Source organism: Parasteatoda tepidariorum, chromosome 9 (genome assembly GCF_043381705.1).
Source record: "Parasteatoda tepidariorum isolate YZ-2023 chromosome 9, CAS_Ptep_4.0, whole genome shotgun sequence".
NCBI classification, from domain to species: domain Eukaryota; kingdom Metazoa; phylum Arthropoda; class Arachnida; order Araneae; family Theridiidae; genus Parasteatoda; species Parasteatoda tepidariorum.
The window spans coordinates 30,613,702-30,631,606 of record NC_092212.1 but is presented as its reverse complement, the minus strand read 5'-3'; the positions used below and the strand labels follow the sequence as shown (position 1 = coordinate 30,631,606).

General features: G+C 30.0%; 1 protein-coding gene across 1 annotated transcript in view; it reads left to right on the top strand.

The window, feature by feature from the left end:
- The window catches only part of LOC107438316 (uncharacterized), a 100,571-nt gene that overhangs the window by 35,927 nt on the left and 46,739 nt on the right, over positions 1-17,905 (top strand). The gene's annotated exons all lie outside the window — the stretch shown is intronic.

Genomic DNA, 17,905 nt, shown 5'->3' with positions numbered 1-17,905 from the left:
CGGGTCACCGATCCTATTTGTGCCATAAGGACATCAACATACCTCCAAAATGCTGTAACTGTGGGGAAGCACACACTGCTAACTACACGGGATGCAGCTTCCGTCCCCCCAGGAGGGGCCATCGTGTCACTCCAGCTATAGTTCCCACTTCAAAAGCAGGCAAAGCTCATAGACTGGTCTCAATTTTAAAAGAACTACAAGAACTATTAAAAGACAGAGAAGTTTTCCAACTACTGCAAACAATCATGTCCACTTCTGAACAATGTCTCCCTCTGACTTGTTTTCACTCAACATAGAACTCTATTCTACTGAACTTATGAACTGGTAAATTCAACACTAAATTTAATACTGCTTATTGCCACGTTAGATAAGGAAACTAACTAGATAAGGAAACCACTAAGAAAATGCAAAACTTATGCTAAAACTTCATGATTTTGTTTCATTTCACATTTGTCTTACAAATCACGTAATTCTAACTCAATTCAATGCTAAAATGTCAATTGTATTTGTATATATCTTGATTCTATTCATATCTATATCACAACTTATGACTGCATCAAATTTAAACTCCATTCAATGCTAAAATTTCAATTGTACTTGTTTATATTTTAAATTAATTCACTTTTAAAACACAACTTATGATTGCATCAAATTTAATCCCATTCAATACTTCAATATCAATTGTGCTTTTTATATTCATGAAAATTTCTGATTATTTTATAAATCATGACTCATATTAAATATCAATTCATGTTTAATTTATCAAGCAAATTTGCTTGATCTTCTGTTCTGCTACCTTAATGCTGCATAATTCAAAATGTTTTTAATTCAACTTGTAAATACTTCATGATGGATGGGTTAGGGGCCGCTGCGCGGCCCAGGCACCCAATTTTGGATTAATAAAGTAAAGTAAGTTGTGGTAATATGCTTAACCTTTTTCGAAACACAGCATTTGTGTCTGTTTAAAATTCTATTCAAAGGGATTTAAAGTTGCCAGGTATGAAATTTCTTAAACTTTTGATCAATACAAATTTAGCATGGGTAAAAATGGCATCGTTTCCGTATGTTTTGATAACTGTTTTTTTTCAAAAGTTGATAAATATTTTGATATGTAATATTTTTTGAAACATTTGCAGCTTAGCACGTTCACGCCGGGGTGACCTACCGGTGGGTCACGCTAGATTGTCTCATTGGACGGTGCACCGGAGTAAAAACTGGTAACAAATAAATTTCATTTTTTAGTTTTTTTCCGGGAATAATAAAAATCCATAACTACCAATTGTTTTTAACGGATGCAATTTTTATATTGAAATGCTTCTTCGCCGTGATAAATTTCCCTACAGTGAACTGTTATTGTTAAGAATAGATTAACTCCTCTCGAATATTATCTAATATTGAAATAGTTCTTCCACCAGTATGTTCTCTTTTCCGTCCCGCATTCAGGCGCAATACCCGGCATGAACGTGCTAAAGAAAAACTGTTTTTATAGAGTTAATAAGAAAGTATTTTCAAATTTTTGTCCATTTCTAATACATTAAAACGTTTTAGAGAAAGAAATCATACACGAAGAAAAATAGAAAACAATTTGTTTATATCTTTATTTGATGTTTATATATAGCAAAAGGAAATGTGTAATAAATTAAAAAACGTTGTTTCATAACAATTTTCAGTTTGCATTTATTACATCTCGAACTAATAAAGCAATATAAAAGACAAATATAAAATCAATATTAGAGACCACATTCCTCTAATGTATCGATACCAGAATAACAAAGAGACAATTGACATTCCGAAAAAAATTACATTATGTATAGGGCATAATTAGCATTGCTAATTAATTTTTACTTAAATGAGAAGTACAATCTTTGAGAATCTTTACTGCTTTGTTAGCAACAATTATTTTTTAGGAAATCGATCGAAGATGTAATGAATACAGTAAAAAAATTTTTTTCTTTCCTACTAAAAATTAAATACTTCATCTTTTTAATGTTTCAGGGGACAATGGACGTTCGAAACAAAGAAGTTCATGTTTTCATTCGATGGTTTTTTTTAAATTAGGAATCTGATTACTGTATGTGTTGTTTGTTTTTTTTTAAATTTTTGCTATAACTTTAAATCTTTTGGTAAGCAGGTTTGCTGAAATTATAAATTTAAAATAAAGTTTAAAAATTTATGATTTTTTCTAAATAAGGGCGAAATTTATCTTAAAAACAATTCATTTTTCACGCCGTGCTTACGCCGTGCTCACGCCGTGCTCACGCCGTGCTTGAAAATAATTTTTTTTCTAAACTAAATAATGTAATTACCTGTGTTTTAAACTAAAAGCGTAAATTTTTTTTAAAAAAAAGACAAGGAAATATAATTAAATATATTGTTTAAAGAGAATTGATATTCTTCAAGATACTGTTTTTCAAAGAGAATTTCTAAATATTCTTACTTAAAATTTGAAAAAAATAGCAAATTTACACTTAGGCCTCAGCCTTTTGTTCAAAACATCACTAGCATTATACATACATAGGAAATTACAAATAATTCTAGAATAAAATGTTTTGTAATGTGTGTTAGCGTAATATGTAAATGTTAAATTTTCAAAATCAGCGTTTTTCCGAAAATGCATTTAAAATCAAAGAAAATTTAGAAGTATAATATAATTCCGAGAACAAAAAAATAAATAAGTCGATAACTAATTTCTGAAAATGAATTTTTATTTGTCTTAAAAATATAACTTATTCAAATAAAAAATAGTTAATATACTTAAGACATTAAAAAAAAAAAAAGTGTAGTTTTTGAAGTTCATTTTCGATTTCGTCTGTCAGCATTGGAAGAAACAAATATAACTTAACTTGATTATAAACTTCACTCGCTTCCAAAATATATAAGTCAGAAATAACAGTCGATATGCTTTAAGCGCTAAAAAACAGGCTCCTTTTTTTTAAGACCTGTCAGGTGTGAATGAGAATAAACAAAAGTGATATGAAATATAAAACTTGAAGTTGCCAATGAAAAATGGAAAAACAAAGGTGAGAATGAAAGCTAGAAAAAACTCAGTTGCCAAAAGAAAATAAAAATAAACATTGAAAACAGAACAAGAAAAACCGCGGTAGCAGAGCGGGGTGAATCAGGGTAAAATACATTTTCATTTNACCGGTGTCCGGCGAAGCCAAGATTATTAGAAACCCATAATTCGATTAAATATTTAATTGTTTTATATTATTATCGTTACGAAAATGGTTTGAAGAAATTAATGCAATATAGAACACACAAAAATAGTTTTATGTATATACACAGAGATGCCAACTTGCGCCGGACAGTGAATAAATATTTTCAAGTGGTAGTTTATCAATTGTGATTCATGGTTTAATAAATTCAATTGAGTAGATTTTTATCCACCTCTATTTCTAAACAATTTGTAGGCTTATATAATTCACCAATTTTTTTCAGATTGTCATGCAAAACTTTTTAAAAACTATCAAAATCTGTCTAATATTTGCCGTTTGGCCAGACGGGAGAACCATGTAAAATTAGCATGGCAATCAACGTGTTAATAAGGTAATTAGTATTCACATGAATAGAACAAGATTCCAGGGCATCAAAATAAGCTGATGTGAAAGAGTTAAAAATATTATTGGCATTGTAGAATTGGAATTTATGCTTAAGATTCCAGCACTTGGCAGCAATGCTTTTTACCGCTTCAGCTTCTTATGATTATTTATGTAACTAAAACTTTATTTTTAAAAATCGAAGATAAAAATAAATTTTTTATAGGGTTATGGAGAGCTAATAAATGAAAGTTCAAACATAAAAATAATATAATGAAGGAAAAAAAAAATCGAAATTTCTGTCGAAATTGCTGATTTTTCTGCAGTCGGATACCTTAAATGAAATTTAATGCAAGAATGTGGTAATTATAATGAATTGCCTGTATAGGAATTAAATTTTGTTAAAGTCAGCAGAAATAGTTTGCTAAAGAACATTTTTGTTAATTAATTTAGAACATAATACTTGCACAAAAATTTAGAAATTAAATTTAGGTATTGTGTCAATTATATGCTCCTAAATGAAACAAGACTCATCATAGAAAATCTGAAAAAGGTTCAGATCGAAAAAGCAAACAATGATTATTAAAGAACTTTTAGAAGCGGCGAAAACATCGAAATTTCCGCCATTATATGGAAAAGCATCGTCAAAATGTCTTGATGAGAACTCGTATGGCTTATCAACAAAAGCTCCTCTAAGCCTCCAAAAACTAGTAATTTGGAGATTATTTTTATAATATTGCAAAGGGATAACACTGAATGTTTGAAGATTTTATTCCATACACAACGTTTATTGTCTTACCTATCGCTACTGTTCTCTTGTTTTCCAAGTCCTTTTTTTTTTCTTTATGTTTGTTATCTATATGGCTCTTCGTATTTATTGCTGTAGTAGTCTTTTAATCTTGCCAATTGAAATAAAAAAATGTCTATTGTCTTTTAAATGAATGAAATAGAAGGTATTTAGTACATTATTATTTAAAACATTAGGGTAAAAATAAGCTTTTTGGAATAGTCCGACAAGAGTATGAAAATATTGGTTTATTTTCCAATGGCTCCCCAAATACTTGAAAATGCTAATAAAAATGTTTCCATTTAAAAATAAATTTTTTTCTACACCCTTTTGGCTTTATAATAACAAAGAATAATAGAATTTATACTTACTTGATCGTAAGTTCCGTAAAATTTTCTTTTTTAAATGATACCCAGGATGTTCAATCACAAGACTTGTTCGTTACACAAAATACACGTATCTGAAAAATAAGTTGCGTAAACAATAGTATTAGGTCCACCAGAAAATTTTGTCTGCGAAAGAGCACGCTAAATTATAGAAGGATGCAAAAGGTTTTATAAAAAAAAAAAAGCATTTGGCGATTAAAATATTTACAGTAAATTGGCACAAGATCGACACTTTTTTCATCGAAAATGTAAGCCATGTTCAATTGGTTAATAATATTTTTAATAATATATAAGAAATATAAGAAATGTTAATAATATATAAGAAATATGGAACTGTTATGAGTATTTTGTAATATTTTAACATTAATTTGTTTCACGCTTGTTCTTTAAAATGTTTCCTCACCTTAGAAATTTTTTTTAGAACATTTACCATGTTTTCAGAAATGCTTCAAATGACATTATAACACATTATTAATATCAACTTGCATTATTAATAGAGATGCAAACTGCTTCGGTTTCGAAAAAATATCTCAATAAACGGTACAGATCTACAAACTAAAATTTCGGATAATTTTAATAAATTTCTAGAAGGCTCCACATGAGTTAACACGTTGAGCATTGCATCAGCCACTGGTGGCTGACATTGAAATTACATTTAGGCAGCGTCAACCACCGGTGGCTGACACTGAAATTACATTTAGGCCGCGTCAACCACCGGTGGTTGACACTGAAATTACATTTAGGCTGCGTCTGCCACCGGTGGCTGACACTGACCTTTCACATAGGCCGCGAAAAATAGCTATAATAGCAGCGTATAACATGATATAGAACTATAAAATTTACACTGTTTTATGGAATTGCAGAAAATTTATTCAAATTTTACCTAATTATTGTGATTCTTTGTTTAATAAATTCAATGTATTAGATTTTTATTCACCAATATTTTTAAACAATTCGTAGGCATATATAATTCACCACTTTTTCCAGATTTGTTATGCTAAACCTTTTATAAACTAGAAAAATCTGTCTGTATTTGCAAATTTAGTTTGTAGTTATTTACCGTGTGGCCAGACGAGCAAGCCATGTAATATTAGTGTGGCATTCAACGTGTTAACTATAGCAAATTTGCGTATCACATTAGCCTTGGAATTATTTAGAAGTACTGATGAGTATAAACCCTATAAATCGAATTTAGTGAGCCAAGAATCTTAGATTAAAGGACTACCACTCGAAAATATTTATCCGCTGTCCGGAACAAGATGGCATCTCTATATTAATATCAATACTTATTTTATAATTATCAACATTTCTTTAATTTTTTGAAATTTTCTACTTTTGAATAAGTGGTCACATGTTTTAAAAAGTAACCACTGTTAAAAGTGCTACAACTATGCTACTGGCCATTAGTAACTTAGCCCTTTACTTTTGAAGTATTTAAAATTGAAACTATTTTTTTCATTTTTACTTTTCCTTCTTTCCTAAATGTAGTTATAAGGAACTTCAATATTGTTTTAATGAGAACTGTTTCGACTATTTTTTGTTTAAAACGGCAAAAGAAATTACCTCTGTCTGCTCGACCGATTTAAAATTGATCAAAAAATAAATGATCAAAGATGAATTAAATGATTTTTAAATTGTCTTGTGAATCAGGCCGCATAAATTTCGTTATTGCTTTATAATGAGGTAATAAGCAATAGGTAAAAACAAAGCTTTTATTTATAATTAATTGACCAACTAATGTTTTGAATATTTTGAGCTATAAAACAATTTAAAAAAAAAACAGCTTCAGCACTTTCAAGATTTCTATTGCTTCTTCTTTTAATGCAAAATAATTCAATTCTAAATTATTAAAGATTAAATGAAAATCAATTAATCGCTTATAAAGCTATTTTTTTCTAGTTAAGTCAATTTAAAATATTTCCGGTATTGAGATTGATTTATAAGAAAAATTCATTCGGCTTATTAACTAAAATTAATTTAAATTTATTATACTATTTTTGGTGGGTGGGATTTTCTAAATTTTACTTACTGTAAAAAATTAGCCAAACTTCTGTGCTTATTAATAACCGAATTTCCAAATTCTATGATTATAGCGCCAAATAACTCGAGGAGAAACGATAAAATGTACGAACGCATTACTCACAAGGAAAAATAGCTCCTCAGAGCTGATTTCTTTTCTTGACCCAACACTAACCTTTACTGTCACTCACTTTTTTTGTGTAAAATATAAAAAAGTGGGTAACAGCATTGTGTTTTTTTGTACTTTATGAAGTGATCAGCAGATGATAACACAAATCATAGATGAAATACCTCTGCATCGACTTTTAAAAATTAATGAAGTTAGTTCATGGCAGGGTTAAGTAAATTATTTAAAAATTTCAACAACCTTCCGAACAGTTCAATTGCATATACAACCATATCGTTAAATTAAACGTCATGAACCCTAAAATAATTTAAAATCAAATGTTGCAATAAATTTTGCAACAACTTTAAGCAAAATTAAATTTGTTTACTTTTTAATTTGAACGTAATCAATCATCATCATCGGAAATATATCTGGGCACCTGGGGCCGTTAGCGGCTTTTTTTCCATTCGTCTTGTATTGTGGTCCTTAAGGTGGTTCTTTCTGGTAATTGGAATGCAATTGGAATGAACGTAATCAATCCATATTTGTTCTGAGTATGTTTCCATGATTTCAAATTTGGTAGTGGTAAATAAAAGGAGGCAAAAAAAAAAAAAAAATATTAGCCTTGCCTTCTGATACAAAATAGTTGGAATTCCAATTTTTTCTTTTTATCCTGGTTATAGCACTTTGAAAATGCCCTTATTTGGTCTATCCACTAAACTCTTCAAATATAAATGGGATAATTTCTTAAAATTTAAAATTAGGAGGACCGGGAAGTAATGTCATTTCGGTGCATTTGATATTTGTTATCAAGATTTTATTTTTAATCCAATGACAGATATGCCAACTTACTCCGGACAGCAAATAAATATTTTCGAGTGGTAGCTTATTAATATGTGATTCTTGATTTAATAAAGTCAATTTATTAGGTTTTTATCCACCACTGTTTGTAAATAACTTGAAGGCTTATATAATTCGCCACTTTATAAGAGTTCAGACATGCTACACCGTTTTAAAAGTAAGCAGAGTTAGTCAAGTATTTTCGCGTATTAGTTAGTAGTTATTTACCGTTCTTTACATTATTATGGCGCGTTCGGAGCAGTTGGCATCTCAGCAATAATGTATTTACCCTTGTTAGCAATAACCTTTCAATGCCGGATAGAAAATGGATCGAAAAAAATTAATTGGTTTTTAAGATTTGCGAATATTTAATGAGCCGAAACGACATTACTTTCCGGTCCCCCTAATATTCATGATAATTCTACATTGTGATAACCCAATTTAATAAATTTATGTTGTGCTTATTACACTGGAGGAAAATTTTGTGGCGTTTATTTGAGTACTCGTTATAACCTAATTCAGGTATGTGGATTTTAAATATGAAATTAGTTTTTTTTCCGAAAGCCTTTTTTTTTCAAAATGTTTTTAGCTTAGCTTATTTTTTGTCTGAGTGCACAGAGTTCGTACTCATTCTAAAAAAATTAATGACTGATATCTATTTTGTTATAAAGAACCTGAAAGTTTCGTTATAACAAAATAGATATTAGATAGTATTAAATGGATAGATAGTTTCCATTTAATATTAGTTTTCACTATCGAAATAAAATTTCGTTTTATTTATATAACCTTCGATTTATATATATTTACTTACAGAAAATAAAATATTCTAGTAGCTACGAACATAATAATATAAAATTTTTTTATTAATACTAATACCACTTTTGAAGTTTTTCCAGGTGCGTATGAACTCTGATGTACAAGTTAATATAGAACGCATACCTGCCAACTTTTATTCTTTCCGAGAATGGATTTTCAGAGTGGTTGTAAAACAATAAACGAAAAACAATCAGACTCAGGAATATACTTATATTTTAATCCCGTTGAAATTCGCTTGCGCAAGGATTATTATGCTTTCATATATTTATTGCAATTACTTATATGCAGTGGTGGACAAATTCATTTATAATTATCCTTATATTTCAAAAATTTAATTGGAATAACCCGAGTATTGCTACCACTTTAAATATGAAAATAAAATCTTCCGGAAAATCCGGAAAAGTTGGCAGGTATGAGAACGTATAGGTTTATATACATACGTATTCACTTGTCTGCTTCTTTGAAAATAACACTTTGGACAAAAAACGCATGTTCTTAACGTATCGCATTAAAAACTACATAAAACGTATTTTGGTCTTCTTCCTACTACTCCTTACGTATCAGAGAAGTGGGGACTTTGATTATTCACTCGAGTGAGTTTAAAAAATTCTAAATAAGAAACCAATAGCAGGTTTGAAATCTGCGGCACGAAAATATCTAAGATCCGTTCAAAAATCTCATAAAGCAGAAGAAAAGAAATTTCCCAGATGATATCAGTTTATATTTTATTAAATCATAAAATTTGCTTTAGGGCTTCTGTTCAGTCCAATCTGCGTTCTAATCACCAGAAAGAACCACCCTAAAGATAATATTTCAAAATGGATGGGAAAAGGGCCGCTAACAGCCTCAGGCGCTCTGATAAATCTCGATGATAATGATGGTTTCTGTTCAGTGTGAACAATTTATTTTTAATACTATCTTTTTTTCTTTCTTAAAATTAAAATTTAATGACGTTTTTAAATTCGGTTTTTTGTTTATGGACTATACATTAGGACAGGGTTGGCACAATCTGGAAAACCTAAAAACCAAAAGTGGTGTCCAACATTTTATAAGACCGTTGGAAAGTTTATAGATTACATAGTGGAACATTCTTTCTTCTATTGCATGAAATTTTTTTAACAGATATTAAATACTTGTGCATCGCTGATTTTAAATCTGCAATCGATTTCTCTCTACAATCTGAAACTATTATATAGTTTAATATTATAGTCAGAATCAGGATTTTCTTAATATTCTCTCTAGTGACTACTGATTGTCTCCACTTCTCTGGCAGGTAGGGTGTGGTAGGATGAAGGGGATAATACATTTCAGTTTATGGTGCGATGATGTAAGACCATATTTTTTTTGTCTTAATTGTTATTATGACAAGTATATTTGCATGTTTATAAATTTGTACATTCAAGCAAGAAATAAACTAAAACTAAGAATATCATTTTGAAAAAAATCTGCAGATTTTGGAACAAAGCTTGTTTTTAATTCATTTCTAATTCGTATTCAAAAATTTATCAACAATTGATTTTGTAAATTAAAGAAATCTCAATGATGATTAACTTTTTTTATAGATTTAAATGAAAAGTAAGTTCAAATTCGAAAAATTACCGTAAAGTGAATCGTATTTTGAAAATTTTACCTTTTATGCAGGTTAGAACACCGAAATTTCATGCTGCATTTCATAACTCTAAATTATTAAAATACTAAATGTAATATTTTTCTTGATCTAAATTAATACTAAATAATGAGAAAAGTAGGAAAAATATATTTAATAAAAAATCTGTCTCAAAGGAATAAATTAAGTTTCTACAAATTCTTACATTCTTAGACTCCCGTGCCATCCCTACATTTTTGACCTTTTAAAGAAAAAACTTTTCTTTTTTAAGTTCCCATCCCTAAAAGTTAAATTTATTACCTGTATTTTAAATCGTGACAACTCAGATAAAATTAAATAAATTTATTAGAATAATAGAAAACGTGTTTCATTTTAAACAAATTATGAGTTATTTTCCCTTCAGTTTTTCTGTCTTTTAGCGGAACTGAGAAAAAAGGATTTATTGGCCTCATTGTCGAAGTTTTGTTACTTTATTCACTTCGCACTAAAGCTACCCAATGGGCTTTTGGCGACGGCCTGGGAAATATTCCTGGAGCTGATTCCGTAGATATATAATTTTAATCCTCTGCAAAGGATCTCATTTGTGAGGCCACTTCCTCAATTGAAGGACACTTCCTGTTCTGAAGGGGAGGGAAATTTTCTCCTGATCCTTATACTCGTGATGCTGCTCAGCGACAGACAACAGGACAAATTTTACGAGAACGTATATCGCATGCACTCGGTGGGTCTTAGCGGAGTCGAGGATCGGATTCCAGCCGCTCCGGGCCGCAGTCTGATTCTCTAACCACTGTGCTACTGCGGCCCGGTCTCAATGCAATGTAATTGGAACAATAATGTGTCTTGGTTTGTCATACCATGGAATGTGTAGCATCTTGTCAAAATCACACACTGAATTAATTTTGGTTTTGCTATATAATCATAGTAAAAAAGTGGAGCCTCCAGTCAGTAAGAAATTGAATTGAAAATGATAGCAAATGAAAAATATTTAATTATGTAGCAATTATTAAAAATTGACAAACGACAGGAAGTAGGAGGGGGATGGCCTCTGCTAAATATAATTATACAAACATTCGAATTTAAAGTTATAAATGTTTTTCACGTGTCATAGAAAATTAATAGTGGTAATAATCTCATATTGACAATAGCAGTAATTTTCTTTTTTCCACTTTAATTTTTAGATATCTTGCACAGTTGATTTTCAAACAGATATGTTTTTTTTATAAAATAACCTAGATCTATCTACACTGCTCAAAAAAATTAGGGGAGCCATGTGCTCCCCTAATTTTTTTGAGCAGTGCATATATATATATATANTATATCCGTCGTTGAACAGCCAACCCAATTTTTGGGTTTACGACTACTAAAGTTCAACTCCGTAGCCTTGTAATTTTGAACCTATCTAGAAGACAAGGAAACTCCTGGATCAGTATCCCCAAAGGTATTTATCTGTTATGGGAACATGGAGGGCTTTGCGACTCGACAGATTTAACGTGCATCAGTCACCTTTTACGACACAGGGAGTCTCCGGCCGTCTGGGATCGAGCCCACGAACTCTTGGACATCGGGCTCAGTCAATGCCTCCTACAACTGAAAGCCTCCACACGGTTTTTTATAGGTAGTCCGATCAGACCACCGTGAAGGATATCCACTTTTTACTTACTTTATTTAAAAACAGCTGGGCACCTGGGCCGCACAGCGGCCCCTATCCCATTCATCATGAAACTACAAAAATGAGTTAAAAACATTTTGAATATAAGCAGTCGTTGTGGTAGCTTTAAGGATATCCACTTTCCGAACGAGTCATTTAATACAAAATCTAGTTAAAATAAAAAAGTGGTAGCAAATATATGACCAAAAATTTGTTTTATTCATGAATATTATTGGTTTGCCTCATTCACTTGTCAACCACTACGGATTAAATTCTCAAATATATATGATATATTTCTCTCAATTACTTTTATAAAAAATTTTGTGTTCATGCGCACAACTGACTCACTTTTTAAATAGTCTGCGCGGACTACTTATAAGAGACCGTTCTGATGTTGAAGGTGATGGCCCAGTGCATACCTGCCAATTTTTAATCCCTTCCATTATGATTTTTCCCAGTGGTAGTAAAATGAAATTAAATTTTCAATTGTAAGCAAAAAAAATACGCTGTATTTGAAAAAGCTTTAGCTGACAACCATGTTAGTAATGCATATAAATATATATGCTAAATTTTTTTCAGAATACTGGTGATCAAAATGATTTAAAATTTAGTTTATTAAATAAAAATTAGTATATATTTACAACCACTTTATAAAAATAACATTTTACGCCAAATGCGTAAAAGTTGGCATTTATGCCCAGTGCCCTACCAACCAGGCTATCCCGGCCTAAAATAACCTATAGTGGTGATCACAGATGTATTAAACGATTTAGTTGTGTATAATTTTGCTACCACTAATAAATACATCTAAATCACCTTAAAGCCCGCCCCGCATAATTATTATTATGTCTTCTACAGGTTATAATTGTATATTAAAAATCCAAAATTTTGGATGTAATGAATTCCAATAGTATCTAGAGTTAAAAAAACTGACATGTTTTTATATTATATTTAAGTTATTATCTCAATTTTAATTGATTTTTCTTAAATTTAATTCAGTTTCAAATATCAAATTTTACATTCGTAATGAGACCTTTTAAATTGTGGTAAAGGAATAAAAATTCAGAAATAAAAAAAAATTTTAATTAAGTTTTTTTTCTCTCCATTCCGCCTTAAATGAGCTAATCAATAACAGGTTTAGCGAGTAGTTAGGGTGCAAAAGAAGGGAAAATTAAGATAAAAGTTTTTCGTTACACAGAAAGTCAATTAGAGATTTAATTTCCGATTATCTTCAAAAGCTAGTGTTTTTTTTTCCTTTACAAAAACTTAATTATAAATAAAGCTATAAATTAACGAAGTAAAAGATGCCAGTCTTTTTCATACAAGGAAAAGTAGTCGTTTCAAATGGATTTCGATTGAAATTCCCATTACTGCCATTCATTCTGTAGGAAAAATTTACCTAATTGGACAAAAGTATTTCCTTTCATTATCTTTCTGTCAAATATGTCACCGGCTTTTAACTGACCTAAACAAGGTGAAATAGACAAAAATTAAGAAGTTTCGATGCTGATCAGTGGTTAGTTGTAGCCTTTCTGACAGTAGTCACGTTTTAAAATATGTGGCCACTTAAAAAGAAAAAAAAAGAATATATATATTTATATATACACACACAGAGATGCCAACTGCTCCGGACACGCCAAAATAATTCAAAAACGGTAAATAACTACAAAATAAATTTGCAAATATTTGACTATTTTTGCTTGCTCTTTTTAAAGATGACTTTATTACTAATGGCTTTATAATTAACGACTTTAGTACTAAAAAGTGGTGAAATATATAAGCCTACGAATGTTTTAGAAATAGTGGTGGGTAAAAACCTAATAAATTAAATTTATTAAACCAAGAATCACAATTAAATAAGCTACCACTCTAAAATATTTATTCGCTGTCCGGAGCAAGTTGGCATACACCGAAGAGCCATTACATTATGACCACCCTGCTAATAACATGTAGGACCACCTTTAGCCCTCAAAACTTTCAGCACCAGCCGTGGCATTGATTCCACTAGGTGCTGATAGGTAATCTGAGGTATCTGGTACTAAGCGTTCACCAACTGGTCCTGCAATTCCCTCACATTGCGAGGGGGTAGCGTGGCAGCACGAATTTGATTTTCCAAGTAGGACCACAAATGCTCTATTGGATTAAGGTCAGGGGAATTTGGGGGCCAAGACATGACTTGAAAGTCACTGGAATATTCCTCGACGATTCGACCCTTATGATATAGTGCATTATCCTGTTGGTAAACACCATGGAAAAAATTACAGAACAATGAAAAGAGGGGGGAGAAGAAAAATAATAATAAAAATAACGAGAAACTGGAGGGGGGGGAATCCGAAAAAAAGGAAAAAAATTAATAAAAATCCGGATATATATTTATAAAATTTCAAATGATTAATAAAACTGTTGATGTCAATAATGTAAGGCATTTATTTTAAGGAATATTTCAAAATACAGTAAACATTACGAGGTTTATTTCTCAAACGAAAAAATTAAGAAACAAACATGAAATAAAAGAATTATTTTCAGAATATCATAGAATATTTAGTCCCCCTGTAGCCGGTAATGACTATTTATTTTGCTTTATGCAGAGTAAGAAAATTGAAGTCTCACAATGGAAAATATAATAAACAGATAGAAAATGTTAAATATATAATACAGGTCTTTTCAACTATCTCTTTGTATGAGATAAAATATTAAATCAGAAGTCTTAGTTTAATTTTATTCTTAAAATGAAATAAAATATAATCTTAGACTTTATAATTTTAATCTCAAATTTATGCAGGGTATTTCATCCTATCCGCTTTTTAAAGCTATCACTTTTGACCGTGGTTTTATTCTAGTACAGTACAGAACCCGTTATCCGGAAATCAGAAAACCGGAAAACCAAAAAACCGGAACGAAATTCGATAAATTTTCTCGCCATTTAAAAAAATTTTTTTTTTCCTCATAAGATTTTACGATTTTTCTTTCTTTTCGTAAAGATGTTTACCTTACCATCATTTTCGAAATAATCATTAGTGTATTACTTCATCGTTTTTTCTTATTTTTAAGATTATTTCCAATTTTTTTTTTAGTTGGGTTTAACTATAAAAAAAAATGCTTTTTGTAGCGATTCAGAAAACCGGAAAAATCAGTTATCCGGAACAGCAATGGTCCCGACCGTTCCGGATAATCGGTTCCATACTGTATCTGTAATTTAATCTATGAAGGTATAGCACGCAATCAAAAAAATAAAATATATATATATATTTGATAGATATATTTATCTGAATCAATTTTCAATTAATTTAAATTTAAAGACTTTTTTCTATGATTGAATTGCATTTCAAGTCAACTACGATTTCAATTTTCATTCAAATGTACGTGAAGATACGTACAAAATAAAGACATTGAACATTCCTCCATAGACTTACTGAGCTAGATCCTAATCATGAGTTTTCTTCAGCTAAAATCAATTATCACTGCTCGTCAAATACTGACCTAAATTTCTAGGAATAATTTCACATTTAAAAAAAATCTAATATTTTATTTAATGACTTTTCTAGAATGTCATTCTTTCAAAATAGTTTGGAAAGATATTTTCTTTTAATTTCTACATCATGCAACATCTCGTCTCTAAACCCTGTGTGCTGACCACCCTTGTTCTGTTTCATTATCTTTTTCCATCTTGTTTCCGTTACAATCCCTTTTTTAACGTGCTGTAACTTGTTTGTAATTTTCTTCTGAATATCAGTTTCTCTCTTTCATTCTTTTTTTCCAGAATGTCATTCTTTCAAAATATTTTGGAAGATATTTTCTTTTAATTTCTGCATCATGCAACATCTCGTTTCTAAACCCTGGGTGCCTGTCACCCTTCTTTTGTTTGATTATCTTTTTTTCATCTTGTTTCCGTTACAATCCCTTTTTTAACGTGTTGTAACTTGTTTGTAATTTTCTTCTAAATATCAGTTTCTCTCTTTCATTTTTTTTCTTCCAACAACTGAAGTAAGTTCTTCATTTTGAAACCCAAACTTTAGTATTATTTTTTTTTGTTTGTGTTTTTTTTCAAAGTGCTTAGCTTAATTAATCTATGGTGTTTTCCTCAAATAACGTTCTCAAAAGAAAAAACTTTTATTTTAGGGTATATATTATTGTACACTCTTACCTTACCATATTTATGTAAAATAATGTATCAAATTTTGAACCCCTGCATTAGTGAAGAATAAAGATTGAACTTTCAAAAAAAAATGGCTTTATGCCAACCATGAAATCTTAATAAGCTCTAACAAATGAATTCGCATATAAAAAAAAATATCTTCAAAAATAGCGCAATTTCTTTTTTATACTTTTTGTTTGCTTGAATTATCAATGCTAGGATTTAAAGAATTGAGCTCAAATGCAGAATATATCGATTTTAGTTTAGGATAATTCCTTTCCTATCTTGAATCTCATAATTCTTTAATAGGATTTGAATGCAGTCATATTTTTCATCTCTGAAAATAAATTGCTGTCCTTACGTGCTTTGTCATTATACGTTCCCTCTCATCCTCTTCCCCATAATCTGTTTTTGTGTGGCTGTCAATTCTGTTTCTATAAAAAGCAATAGAATTAAACAAATAAGTTAAACGTCGTTTTAGAATAGTGAAATGCATGACATAACAGACCGATTAAATTGTAGGATTTGTTATTTAGATTATTATTTTGTTTTATTATTTCTTGATTAATTGTTTTAAAAATGAATTACGTATAGTGTAAGAAGCAGTATTGTATTTTTTTAATCTTTATCACAAGAAAGTTTTGTATCATTGTTAGGAAGCTACAATGCCTGCTCGCTTTGCTCATCTACTCCAACGATTGCTGCAATTATTTTTTTGTTTCTTGATGATTAACAGATTGTTACATCCATATGCAAAAGTACTGAATAGAAAGATACAAAAATATTTTATTGTATCATAGTCCCGAAATTACAGCAAAAAAAAATAAATACCCAAGATATTTTTATAAGAGAAAACTTTAATAAGCACACATAAATAATTCTTNTACATTATAGTCCCATCACAATCAATATATTTAACAATCAAGCAATATTATCAAATTTTTAATAATATAATGTTAATATTCAGCAATAAAAAATATGACAGTTTACTTTAGGTGTATAGAAATAGAAATGAACTTAAAAGGGCCCCATCATTTTCAGTAGCTTAGGGCCCCGCTAAGCTTAAATCCGGCCCTGATTTGATGTATAATTTAAGCATAAAAACGTGTCTGAGAAGTGTGCGTGTTTATGATTCAGACATTGCTATCTAAACAAGTAAGATATTGTTTCCAATGTATTCTTTAACGCGGAATCTAATAAACCCCAAAACAAGTCTTTTTTAATAGTTCAGAAGTTATAATTTTTTGTTGTTGTAAAAATTGTATAATTTCGATTTATACTTATTTGCGATATTTACAATGTAATTATTACTGAGATATTGATACCTATGCATTTTTTTTCATGCTAAATTGAATGAAATGGAAAATCAAGTCTGTAAAACAAATATTTATGAAGAATACTGTTAAAAATATGTAGGAAACAATATCTAACATGACTAGATAGCAGTCTCAGGAGCGTAAATATAAGATAGTACTTTTCAAAGATAAAAGCACCTTATAACTATTTCGCTATTAGTCCAATTGATTTGATTTTAATTTCATTCAATAAACCGTAAAAACATTTAAAACATTTTCTTATGAAACGCATAAAATATTTTAAAGCACTTTGTAAATATTAAATAAAATTGTTTTTAGAAAATCGAAGCACTTGGCAGCTACACGATTTTTATATTTAAAGAACAAAGAGAAACAACTGCATTTGTCCATTTTTCACAAAAATGGCGATAAGATCACTTTCTGTTGAATTTTTATGATTACTAAGGTTTGACAAATCAATAATCAACAATTCTCCACGAGAGTTGTTACACAGTGAAGATGTACGAAGTTGTGGAAAAATAATTTTTGCTCTCTCGCTTTCATCGTTTCCTTCTCAGAATCAGCTTTCATGGATATAAACCGTTCTTGCATTTGTTTTTGACGGTTTTCCCTTCAAAATGCAATTTTGATCTGGTGTTTTTTTTGTTTTTGTTTCTTAAGACGCTTGGACAAACCAAGCACGCCTGCAATTGGCCTTCGCGCGTTAG